The sequence below is a fragment of the Lutra lutra genome, chromosome 17 (genome assembly GCF_902655055.1).
Source record: "Lutra lutra chromosome 17, mLutLut1.2, whole genome shotgun sequence".
Lineage (NCBI taxonomy): Eukaryota > Metazoa > Chordata > Mammalia > Carnivora > Mustelidae > Lutra > Lutra lutra.
The window spans coordinates 44,541,729-44,554,861 of NC_062294.1; the positions used below are offsets into that span (position 1 = coordinate 44,541,729).

At 39.3% G+C, this 13,133-nt stretch overlaps 1 protein-coding gene across 3 annotated transcripts in view; it reads left to right on the forward strand.

Moving 5' to 3' along the window:
* The window catches only part of LOC125088414 (zinc finger protein 345), a 124,758-nt gene that overhangs the window by 47,963 nt on the left and 63,662 nt on the right, over positions 1–13,133 (forward strand). The window contains exons 4-5 of one of the 3 annotated variants that reach the window (XM_047709557.1): positions 5,888–6,094; positions 7,520–7,597. The gene's annotated coding sequence lies outside the window, so the exon portion shown is untranslated. The other 2 variants (XM_047709561.1, XM_047709558.1) reach the window with 2 other exon arrangements.

Consider the following 13,133-nt stretch of genomic DNA (forward strand, 5'->3'; position numbering starts at 1 on the left):
AGCTTTTAAAATTTGCTTCCTTTTCTCTGAGCTCATCCTTTAGATGGACAGTATGTCTAAACTTTCTGGAAGATGAGTAATTTTTTCCAGTCCTTTTAAATTCAGCCTTTAAAAATAATTTTTGAAGATTTTTTTAATTGTAAAATAGGTGCAAAACATATTTTTATTGTAAAATACCTGAAGAAAAGTGCATAGAATGTGTACGGTCAGTTCAGTGTAGCTCAATACTAATGAAGAGTACATTGTTGGTATCTCAAGAAGAAATGGTTTGTGCATGCGATATTTCTGATCCCAGTCCCTAGCTGACCACTATTCCGCTTGACTATTAGAGTAAAAATATTGTAGAGGCCGCTTTTAGGCAATCAACTTGAACAATGGAAACCTGAGTAAAATAGAAGGGCCCACAGTAACTCCCTGGCTGAATACAAACAGGCCCTTCAGGAGACCCATTTGAAAAGAATCATAAGCACTAGCTGACCAATGGGTGGATACAGGTACCAAAAAAGAAAATTTCATACTTTCCATTACCTTCTCATCTTCTCCCCTTAACTACAGACCCCCAGCCCTGCCTCACAGCAGTCTGCTTTGCTGTCAATAAACTTCTATCTCCCTTGTTCTGCCTTGGGTGAATTCTTTCACTGCCTGTGCATCTGGCTTCCACCAGATTACCCCAAATTTGGTGGCCCCTATTGGATTGGGGGACCCCACAAATATCTTGGTTGTTAGTTATCTATTTAGATAACTAAATTTCTTTGAAATTTATATAAAGTACAAATCAAATTGTATGAATTTATCTAGCTAGTTGTTAAAACTCTTCATCAAATTAACTTAAAACTCCACACTAAATAAAGGCTTTGCCAAAGGAAAAGTGTGCCCATTCAGGGATGAAAATTATTTTCCTCAGTTACTACTGTATTGTGGGACCCCCAGATCAATACTCCCTCCAAAGTTGAATGTTCATTAGGAGAACTCACAGTGAAACAATACAAAGCAAAATTAGCAAAGAGGAAAGATGCATGGAGTAAAGTCCAGGAAAAACCAGATGCATAGTTCCCAGGATCCTTTCCAAGTAAAGTCACACAAGATATTAATTTCCCCTGCAACAAGTTATGACAAAACATGTGAAATGTTGCCAACTAGGGAAGAAGCTCATTAGAGACTCAGTACTTAGAGTTTTTATTGTGGGCTGGTCACATAGGCAGCTTCTACCAAGTGTGCATACCAGAATTTCAGAAGGAAAGCAGGTGTTTAATATAAACTGTGTGATTTGCACAAATAGGCAGATAAGCCACTCTTATCAGGATAGCAGGACTTTGCTCTGGAAAACTAAATTCTAGATGCAAGCCAAGCACTAACTGTGCAAGCAAGCCTTCTAAGGATAAAAATTCTCAGTTCTGCTAGGTTAAGGCTTTTCTGCACACTACTGTCCTAAACAAAATGTCTGACTTTCAACAACAACAAAAATTTTAAGACATATGAAAAGACAGGGAAAAAAAAATCAAGATGCTCCCAAGAGATTAAAAAGAAGAACTAAACTTAGGGGTCCTTAGCTTGTTGCTGCATAACTTCAATCTCTACCTCTGTCTTCACATGGCCTTCTCTTGTATGTCTTTTCATCTTCTCTTATAAAGACATTTGAAATTGGATTTAGGTTACACACAGGTAATCCAGGATGAACTCACCTAGAGATCCTTAACTTAATTTCATCTGCAAAGACCCTTTTACCAAGTAAGGTTGATGAGGGAGCAAAAGGACAAAGCTGAGGACAAAGCACGAGCTGACATGGTCCCACCCCCAACTCCCTGGTGGGATATTTTGACATTCCTCAGGCACTTCTGGCTGCACTGAAACTAAAGGAAAGGAAAAACAAATGGTTAACTGATAAAGATCACAGTTCTTCAGGACATGATTTTCCATCAATTTACAAATATCTTAGTGATAATCAAGAAAAATCATTCTTATCAATAACCTAACTTTAAGAGACCTATAACTCAATTTCCTAGAACCTTAACATCACCTTCCCCTCCACGAGTGATGTGGGAAACAGAGGCAAAAGGGAATTTAAACAAAATTAAATTTCTTTATGACTGGCAGCCCACCAACAAATATTTGAGATAGAAAGTCCTTTTGGAAACCTCCCTTTTCCTTACCTCCCCCAACTCCCAAGTATATAATCAGTCACCCCTCCCACTTGCAATGCATCTCTTTCTGCCACAGGTCCTGTCCCCATGCTTTAATAAGAATTCTTCCTTAACCATTGATCTGGACCCCAACGTTACCCAAAACTACCTCAAGGTCACATTCACAGATCTTGGGGTTTATTTTTTTTTTAAAGATTTTATTTATTTATTTATTTGACAGAGAGAGATCACAAGTAGACAGAAAGGCAGGCAGAGAGAGAGAGAGAGAGGGAAGCAGGCTCCCTGCTGAGCAGAGAGCCCGATGCGGGACTCGATCCCAGGACCCTGAGATCATGACCTGAGCCGAAGGCAGCGGCTTAACCCACTGAGCCACCCAGGCGCCCCAGATCTTGGGGTTTAGGATATGGACATACCTATGGGGTGCCACTATTCAACCCACTACAACATGTTACTATGTTTAGTCTTACCCTAATAGATTTCCTTAGAATTCTCATCCTCTCAGTACTATAAATGATACCTAGGTACTGACAACATGCAAATATTTCTCTTTAACATGGACTATCTCAGTGTTTTAGGAGATTAAAGACAAAATTCTTTATCTACCCCCTAAAACTTGCTCATTCCATAGTTTTGGGTTTTAAGATTATTTATTTATTTGAAAGAGCATGTGCCATACATGCTCATGCATGCATGGCACACAGAGGGAGGGGCAGAGGGAGAAGGAGAGAATCCCAAGCAGACTCCCTGCTGCTCCTTGAATATACAGGCTTGTGCCCAACCCATAGCATTTATGTTTTGGTGTTTTCTCTGTTTATAAATTTTGCTTTATCCAAATATGTTCAAATGTTGCTACTCCTTCCTTTTGGTTTGCTCAAATATTTTCTTCTTAGTTAAGCTTTTCCTAACTATTCTATTTAAAATTGCAATTCCAAAAATAAAATAAAATATAATAAAATTGCAACGCCCAGCGTGCCTGGCTATCTCAGTCAGAAAAGCATGCTACCCTTGATCCCAGGGTTGTGAGTTCAAGCCCTACATTCGGTGTAGAGATTACTTAAATAAATAAAAGTTTAAAAAATGTAATTCCTTTGGCACTATCTCATTTTTAAGCTTTCCTTCTCTCTACAGAGGTTACCTTTATCTGGAATGCTATATATTTCATTTACACGTTCATTGGCCACTTTCCCTTACTAGAATGTAAACTCCTTGAGGAATCACCGATGCTTCCCTGGAATAGAACCAGGCACAGATAAAGGGCTCACTAGGTCACACTGAGATGCTAAATGAAGAAATACAGTGTTTGACCGGAACAGGAAATAGGCAGTCTCATAAATTTTTTGGTGGGAATGGAAAGTGATTCATCTAATGTGGATTGCAAATATTTATACATAACCTCTGGCCCAGCACTTCTTAAAGGAATTTGTTACAAAAGTGCATGCACATCTATACAAAACCGAGTATATATATTATTCCAGAATTGTAGAAATCCGAAAACATACTAAATATTCACTTATATGCTATTAAAGTATGACAATTTCCCTACCACAAAACACAATTCCACCATACAAAAGAATAATAAATATGTATTAATATGGGATGTCTTCTAAGAAATAATAGTGAGTAAAAAAAACCAGATGCTTTATAGTATACTAACATTTGTGAAAAATAAAGATGAGGGGCTTTATATACATAGATATGTTGTTGTAAATATAGAATTACTCAAAGAATTTTACATATGAAACTAGTCAGAGTAGATGCAGATGGAGAAGAGAAATCGTTGAAAGGGAGACTTTTTTCCACTATAACCTTGTTTAAATATTTAAGATGAATGAGATAATTCCTTCATAGACAATTGTGAATAAAAAAGGTTGGCTGAAAAGAGAGCTAGGAGGAAAGCAGCAATCATTTCTAAGCTAGTAGCTTCAAGAGGCGATGAAAGTTGCTGAAATATGGCTATGGGAAATAGATAATTGGAAATGCAGGTGTAAAATATAATCCTGAAGCTTTTAGTTATAGAAAGATAGAAAATGGAATGTAATAAAAAAAGAAACTTCAGTGTGCAACAATACTAGTTTTGAAAGACTAAAGATTAAAAAATTATTTATTTATTTATCAGAAAGAGAGGGCACAAGCAGGGGAGCAGCAGGCAGAAGGAGAATCAGGCTCCCCACTGAGCAAGGAGACTGATGTAGGACTCTGTGGGACTTGATAAGACCTGGGATCATGACCCCAGCTGAAGGCAGATGCTTAACTGACTGAGCCAGGCATCCAAGACTGCAGATTTGTGAAGGACTGACTGCATATGTAGACTATGACAATGAAGAGAATATGGTCCTCTAGGATTACTTAAATAAAAGAGGGCACTGATAGAAGAAGAATGATGACAGAAGGATTCACACAGCTAAGACTCAAGGAGAGTAGGGCCTATAAAGGAAAGCCTGGAAAACATTTCAGTGGTGTCAGCTCTCTCACTGAACATCTGTGTTCTGCCTTAACCCAAGCATATCTGCCTGGTTCTCAGTCACTCACTTGGAGAGAACTTCATTTACATTTCCTCTATTCACTACCCATGGCCTCTTTTCTTGTTCCAACTTAAAGATTTTATCCAGTTTGGTGATGTGATAGCCTATATGTAGGAAAATGACATAAGACTGAATTTTAATTCAAGCACCATACCCCAAAGTCACCACATAAAGAGGAATAAAGTATATACCATTTACCTTAAAAGGCTGAGCATATACAATTATATGGCAGAGAGCTTGAGGATACCTGAAACTTGTTATCTCAAAGCTGAATCTATTACGCTATGTAAAGGTTCTAAATATTTCAGAAATGGAAAAGAGACAACACTTTACTTTCAAAAGTTGAATTATACAGAGAGCTATCCATGTCTAATATGACCAGTTTGCTCTAGTTCGCCAGCATCACATCCCTGTACAGCATCCTCTGAACATCTTTTAATTGTGGTTGATACTTCTGGTTGAATTGAACAATTACATCTCCGAACAATTACTCTACCAATGATTCCCAAAGAACAGAAAAGAGTAAATGTCTGGGGGCAAGGTTATAGACAAAACAGGTACCCCTATAGCAAAATATGTCCCGTTTAATACGTCATACTGATTTGTTATTCTATTCCAGAACAAAGGGTTGGAATCTTTAGCGTTTATATAAAAATGCTAAAGTTATTTATTATATAAATTAAAATTTAGTTTTTCCCTCTTAAAAACCAAAGCTCCAGGAAGACATACCCTATTAATAATTTGAAGAGAAAATGAGGCTTGTAGGGTTCAGATTCCTCCCCCATATCAGGCACCCATGCTGAGATGACCTATATTCAGGTAATCACGCAAATACTCATACTGGCAGGAATTCAGACGCTGTTGTGACACTAGCTGCACTCAAGTACCTCAACCACACACACCCATGATGTGACCTTCCAGCCTCCCTAAGCCACACATAATCTTGATCCACCACTCCGTTACACTCATCAATTTTACCCACATGCAGTTTCTCTTTAACTCAACTATCTTCCCTCCCCCCTCAACCAGTCACACACGTAATCTCACCACTGTCTCACATGGGACCTCCTTTGTCCACTTTCACATACATGACTGGGCTTGAAGATTCCTCCCTTTCAAACTCCCCAGGCTGCTTTGGTCACAGATGCTCAGGTCCCCGTTTGGGTATGTTCTTTAGACAAGGTCCGCAGCATCCTGCCTCAAGAGCATCTGTTTGTATTCTAGGGCAAAGCGGAATTCTGAGCATCATCCCCCAGGGCACTTAAGTGCGGCCAGAGCCTCGCCTCAGTGCCTAGAGGACCCAGCTTACCTTGGCCAGGTACATCGCGAAGTCCAGGACTGCATTTCCCAGGAAGCTTAGGGCCCAGTGTGTTGCAGGGTGAGTCGTCAAAGAGCTGCCCTGGGGGCTTTGTCAACGAAAAACTGCACCAGGTAAGTTAAACAGGTAAGGAAGACTTTATTGAAGACTGTCGCAATGGATAAGAGAGACTGAACTCAACTCATTATTTAATAATAGCTAGGATTTTTATCCAAGGGGTACGGTGAAAGAGTCAGTGGATAGAAAACTACTAAGAGGAGCTTGGTTAAATATCAAAAGCAGGGGGATTCTTGCTGAACTAGGGTTAGCAGGTCAAGGACGAGACCTAGTCGAGAGAAGGGCTCGGAGGAGGCTGACTACAGTTTGGTCGACGGAGTCCTAATCAGCTGAAACTCGCAGAAGCCTCGCTGCTCTACTCAGCCGGAAGACGCAGTTTTGGCTGAGTCCAGGCTCTTTGCTACCGGAGAGTCCAGATATCCAGGAGACCGCTTTTTAGCAACCGGTCGCTACATCTGTACTACATCTCCCAGAGGCCTCTAGGCTCAGTGCTCCCTCCCGCGAGAACTAGCCCCTCTCCTGAGGAGTAGGCGGGATCTTCTGGCGGGTTCGGGCAAACGGCCTCGGGTGCTGCGGGAGCTGCAGCGTTTGAGTAGCTCCAAGTAGAGTAGAGGGGTGCTGACCCTATCGAAGGAGGCGTAGGTGAGGTGGCCTGGAGCCGGGGTTGGCGCGGAGTGGCTGGAACCTCTGGCCCCTGAGGGGTGTGTGGGGGAGCCAGCTGAGCAGGGGAGATTGTGAGGAGGGTGTGTGTCTAATGTGACTGTGTCTCTGTGTCAGTGTGAGCGTGTACGGAACTGTGAGGGCGGGGAGGAGGGCTTGATTTGAGGTTATGATTGTTCATGTGTGATGAGGTTTAATTGTGTGACGGGGTTTTTGCGAGTGTAGTGTTCTTTGACCGCGTTTGTAAAGATGAGTGTCTTCTTCGTGCGTGTTAGTTTATGACCATTTGCTGAACTGTGGGTGTGGGATGCCTTAACTGTGAGATCTGTGATTGTGTTTACCCATGGCGTATGTATTTGTGATATTATTGGTGTAGGGTGCGTGTCAATTCATTGTTGTCACTGTGTCCCCATGAAGTGTGGCAGTGGGAATGGGAGTGAGTGGGGTGCCTATGACTGCGATTATGACTGTTCTGTTCCCGTGGTGTGTATGCTTGTGTGACCATGTGTAGCCCGTTGTGTTTAGGTTTGGGGGTGTCTGTGTCCCCGTGGTGTGAAGTGGTGGGACTATGTGTCCGTCGAGCACTGTAGTTGTGGGGCGCCTTTGTCTGCCTTTGTGACTCCAGCGCTCTGCTCCCGGGGGACCTCTGTGGGCTCAGGGACAGAACCTGCCCAGAACTGCAGTGACCCTGCTCTTGTCTTGATGCTGGTATTGAACAGGATGCCCTAGTCTTGCCTGACTACATTTATGCGTGGCGGGGGTTGGTTGACCTGGGCTCCCAGAAGAACCTGATATTTCCTGACTCCTGTCTTCTTCCTCAGCTCTGCTTTGATTAGCGCGCAGTGGCTTCCAGAGTGGAGTAAAGAATGGCTGTTGAACATCCACCAGGCTCCTGCAAGGTAGTTTGTTTCCCCTTGTTTCCGGAAATCCCCCTTTCTTTGTCAGGACTTGACTTGCTTTTTCTCCTGTTGAAAATTCTTTCCTATCCGGTGACTTGATCCCTGGAATTTCCCCTTTGAGAATATAGGATTGGCTGCAAACCCTAAGCCTTCACAGGCAACTGATTTTCTCTTACTAATTTGTCAAGTGGTTTAATTTTCCTTTATGCTTTTTTAAAAAATGCTGTTTCTTTCTATTTATAAAAGTAAGACATGACTATTTTAAATAATTTCAGAAGTACATCTTTTGAAGAAAATTTTAATTCCCAGTTAAAACCAATGCTAATTTTTTGGTATTTTCTTCCTGGTCTGTTTTAGGTACATATATAAAATGTGATTTTTAAAAATGGAATTCATTCAGAATTTACCATTATAGCCATTTTTACATAAAATTATATTTAAGTATTTTCCCACATGATTTAATATTTGAAACATTTTTAGAAGTGCATATTTATTTGAATGCCTGTGGCTTTTTTTTTTCTCTCAAATTAGATACAGAAATGGCATATCCTACTCATTTGTGTCATTTAATACATAATTGTAAACACTCACAATAGGGAGTACCTAAGAAATAGAATACAACCATCTCTAAAGAAATCTCCGATATACCTTTCCACATTCACAAACTAATTGTGTTCCTCTGGTGGTGACCACTGTGATCATTTCTTTGCCTTTCATTAGAACTTTAGTGTATGAATTCCAAAATCATAGAAGGTTTAGTTTATGTGTTTTCTTTGTATGAACAGACATTCTTTTGTGCCTTTTTCATAAAAATATGAGCTTCATTCATGTTTCCTATAACTACAGTTCATTTTTTTTTCCATTGCTGTATATATATTGTCTTTCATGGTAACATCACAATTTACTGTTTACCCATTCTACTTTTCATGGATATGTGACTTTCTTCCAGTTTTTAACTGCTACAAGTGATGTGACTCTAAATATTTTGTGCACATATTTTGGTACATGTGTGCTTGCATTTCTTTAGCATATATGCTAAAATTGTGATTAAATTGGTGAGGAATCTAGTTTGTATGTCTTCAGTTTTACTGACAATGTCAAACTGTTCTCTAAAAATATTGAGCAAGTTTTTACTTGTATCAGCAGTTTATAAAGGTTCTTTTTGCTCCACATCTATGCCAAACCTTGGCATCATCATACTTTTGTATTTTTGCCAATTTGGTGGATGTCTAATGTTATTAATTACACAGTTAATTGGTATTTCCTTGATTGTCAGTGAAAATGGACACCAATTCTTGCCCAGTTGGTTGCCTTCTTTTGCAAAATGCTTCTTAAAATGTTTTTCCAATTTTCAATTGGGTTCTTTTTCTCTGATTAAAACATATATATCTATATGTCTATATCTATAGCTATAGATACCTATCTATATATATGTCTTCTGTATAATAGTGACTATTTTCTTCTTCTCTGGTTTGGTTTTTCATTTTTGTGCCTTTTGATGAATAGAGGTTTAGCATTTAAATGTTATGAAATCTTTTTCAGTGGTTAATGTTTATTTAAGAAATAATTTCTGCTACCTTGAGGTAATAAAGATTTTCTTATGTTCTTTCTAAAAACTCTGCAGCCTTTGACTCTAACACGTAGGTCTTTACACTACCTGGAATTGATTTCTGTAGGTAGTGGTGTAATTCCATTTTATCCCCCTGTATAGGTATTCAGTTGTTCCAGTATCATTTATTGTAAAGTTCATCTTTTCTACACTGATCGGTAGTGCCATTTTAGTAAAAAATGAAGTGATTATATATGTCTACATCTATTTCTGGACATTATATTCTGTTCCACTGCTCAGTTTTTCTCTTCTTGCTTCGATATCATGCTATCTTATTCACGGTGGTGTTGTAATGTTTGGAGCAAATCCTCTTACCTCTTGTTCCCCAAGAGTGTCTTGGCTGTTTGTGTTCCTCTGCATTTAAATTTTTTGAAATAGCTTTGTTACATTCAAGCATCTTTTGTGATTCAGATTGAATTGCACTTTATAATTGAGTAGAAATTTGGTGAATCTTCTTTTTTTTTTTTTTAAAGATCCCATCTATTCATTTGTCAGAGAGAGAGAGAGAGAGAGAGTGAGCAAGCACAGGCAGACAGAGAGGCAGGCAGAGGCAGAGGGAGAAGCAGGCTCCCTGCCGATCAAGGAGCCCGATGTGGGACTCGATCCCAGAACACTGGGATCATGCCCTGAGCTGAAGGCAGCCGCCCAACCAACTGAGCCACCCAGGCGTCCCAAATTTGGTGAATCTTCTAATAACATGAACCTCTCAGTTGTTTTAGGCCTTCTTAAGGTTATCTCAACAAGATCTTGCTTATCTCCTGTAAATAGTCCTAGACAGATAGGAACCATATAATCCATTGTATAGTATTTCCCTTTTGCATTGACTGCCAGGAATCTGAGCACTTCAAATAATGATCAGTCATAGTAATAATTTTAGCCTATGTTTATGATATTGAGTACCTGTTACCTATGACAATTGTGTATGATTAGAATTTTTTTTCTTTAATTCTTAGTCTCCTCAAATACATTTTTAGAAGTGGGGATATAAAGATTAGGTAGGGGGCGCCTGACTGGCTCAGTCAGTGGAGTGTGCAGCTTTTTTTTTTTTTTTTTTTAAATTTAAAATTCTAATCTTTTAAAATTTAATTTAATTTTATTTTTTCAGTATGGGGTGTGCAACTCTTGATTTCGGGGTTGTGAGTTCAAGCCCCACTTGGGTGTCAAAATTACTTAAAATTAAAAAAAAAAAGAAGTGCCTGGGTGACTTAGTCAGTTAAGCATCTGTCTTCGGCTCAGGTCATGATCCTAGCATCCTGGGACGGAGCCAGCATCTGGCAGGGAGCTTGCTTCTCTTTCTCCCTCTGCCTCCCAACCGTGGGCAGGGAGCCTGTTTCTCTTTCTCCCTTGCCTCACTCCCAGCTTGTGCTCTTTCTCTCTCAATTGCTCACTCTCTGTCTCCCAAATAAATAAATTCTTTAAAACATTAAAAAAATAGGTATAGCCTTACATATAGATATAGGTATCTATCATCTAAAATGTTTATTTTAATAACATTCTGGTCAAATCAGTTCTGCTTTTTACGGTACCTTTTACTATTCTTTCCATATTTATTTCTTTTTTATTTGCACTTTCCTCTTCCCCCTACCTTCTGCTGTCCTTTGTCAGATAGTTTTTGCCTTTTCATCTTTGCCATCTAGTCTAATTAACTGTTTGGTTTAAATTTTGGCTTCTTCAGAATAAAAAAAAATCATATCTCAGTTTATTTTACCTGTGCTAGTCTCACTGTAACATGGTGTAAAAAGCATGGGCTCTAGTATTAGATGTGGCTTCTGATCTCAGCTGCACCACTTGTGAGCTGTTTAACCTGTAAATGAGAGGTTCTTATTCTCACTTAATATTGAGAATGAAATAACATATGTGTAGAACACTTGGTACACATCAGAAGTTCAATAAATGTTAGCTCCCTTTCTCCTCTACTTTTCATTCTTGGGACCTCTATATCAATTACAGTATAAAGCACTTAACTAAAGGCCTTTTGATGGTTCCTAAAGGATTTTTTAAAAATTGAGGTATAAATGACATGTAACCTTATATTAGTTTCAGAAGTACAATGTAATGATTTGGTATTTGTATATATTTTGAAATGACCCCACGGTAAGTCTAGTTAATATCCATTACCATACGTAGTTTTTTCTTGTGATGAGGATTTTTAAGATTTAGTTTATTAGCAACATTCAAATATACAGTGCAGTATTATTTACTACCCATGACTAATTTGTTTTATTTGATTTTATAAAGATTTTTAATTTATTTATTTGACAGACAGAGATCACAAGTAGGCAGAGAGGCAGGCAGAGAGAGAGGGGGAAGCAGGCTCCCTGCTGAGCAGAGAGCCCAATGCCGGGCTCCATCCCAGGACCTTGGGATCATGACCTGAGCTGAAGGCAGAGGCTTAACTCACTGAGCCACCCAGGCACCCCTGACTAATTTGTTTTATAACTGGAAGTTTGTACCTTTGAACCCTTTTACACATTTCGCACCCCCACTCCCAGTCTCTGGCAACTACCAACCTGTTCTCTGCGTCTACAAGCTTGGCTTTTATTTGTTTGTTTAAATTCCACGTGTAAGTGAAAGTATATGGTATTTATTTTTGTCTGACATACTTCACTTAGCATAATGACCTCAAGGTCCATCCATGTTGTCACAGATGGAAAAATTTCATTCTTTTTATGACTGAATAATATTCCGGTAATCTTTATTCTTCCATTGTTGGTCACGCAGATTGTTTCCATATCTTGGCTATTGCAAACAATGCTGCAGTGAACTTGGGGGTGCATTTATCATCCTGAATTCGTGTTTTCATTTTCTTTGGGTAAATACTCAGAAGTGGAATTGCTGGATCATATGGTAATTCTATTTTTAATTTTTTGAGAAACCTCTATACTGTTTTCCATAGTGGCTACACCAATATATGTTCTTATCAGCATGGCAAAAGGGTTCCTTTTTCTCCATATCCTTCTCACACATTATTTCTTATCTTTTTTTTTTTTTTTTAAGACTGTATTTATTTATTTGACAGAGAGAGAGAGAGAGAGAGTGCACAAGCAGGCAGAGTGGCAGGAAGAGGGAGAGAGAGAAGCAGGCTCCCTGCCAAGCAAGGAGCCCGATGTGGGACTCGATCCCAGGAACCTGAGATCATGACCTGAGCCGAAGGCAGCCGCTTTACTGACTGAGCCACCCAGGTGTCCCTATTTCTTATCTTTTTGATAATAACCACTCTAACAGTTGTAAGATGGTATCTCATTGTAGTTTTGATTTGCATTTCCCTGATGGTTAGTAATACTGAGCATCATTTCACATACTCTTGGCTATCTGTATGTCTTCTTTGGAGCAATGTTTATTAGGAACCTCTGCCCATTTTTAAAATCAGAATGTTTATTCGCTATTGAGTTGTATTACTTCCTTACATATTATCATTTGCCCTCTAATCTGGTATATAATTTGTAAATATTTTCTCTCCTTCAGTAGGTTGCCTATTTTGTTGATTTCCCTTGTTAGTCAGAAGCTTTTTATTTTTATTTTTTTTTTAAAGAGTTTATTTATTTATTTGTCAGAGAGAGAGAGGGAGAGAGAGCGAGCACAGGCAGACAGAATGGCAGGCAGAGGCAGAGGGAGAAGCAGGCCCCCTGCCGAGCAAGGAGCCCGATGTGGGACCCGATCCCAGGACGCTGGGATCATGACCTGAGCTGAAGGCAGCCGCCCAACCAACTGAGCCACCCAGGTGTCCCAGTCAGAAGCTTTTTAGTTCGATATAGTCCACTCAATTTATTTTTGCTTTTGTTGCCTTTGCTTGTGGAGTTATATCCAAAAAATCATATCTAAGACCATGTCAAGGAGCTAACAGCCTCTCTTTCCTTCTAGGAGTTTTATGGTTTCAGGTTTTACGTTCCAGTCTTTTATCCATTATGAGTTAATTTTTTGTATGGT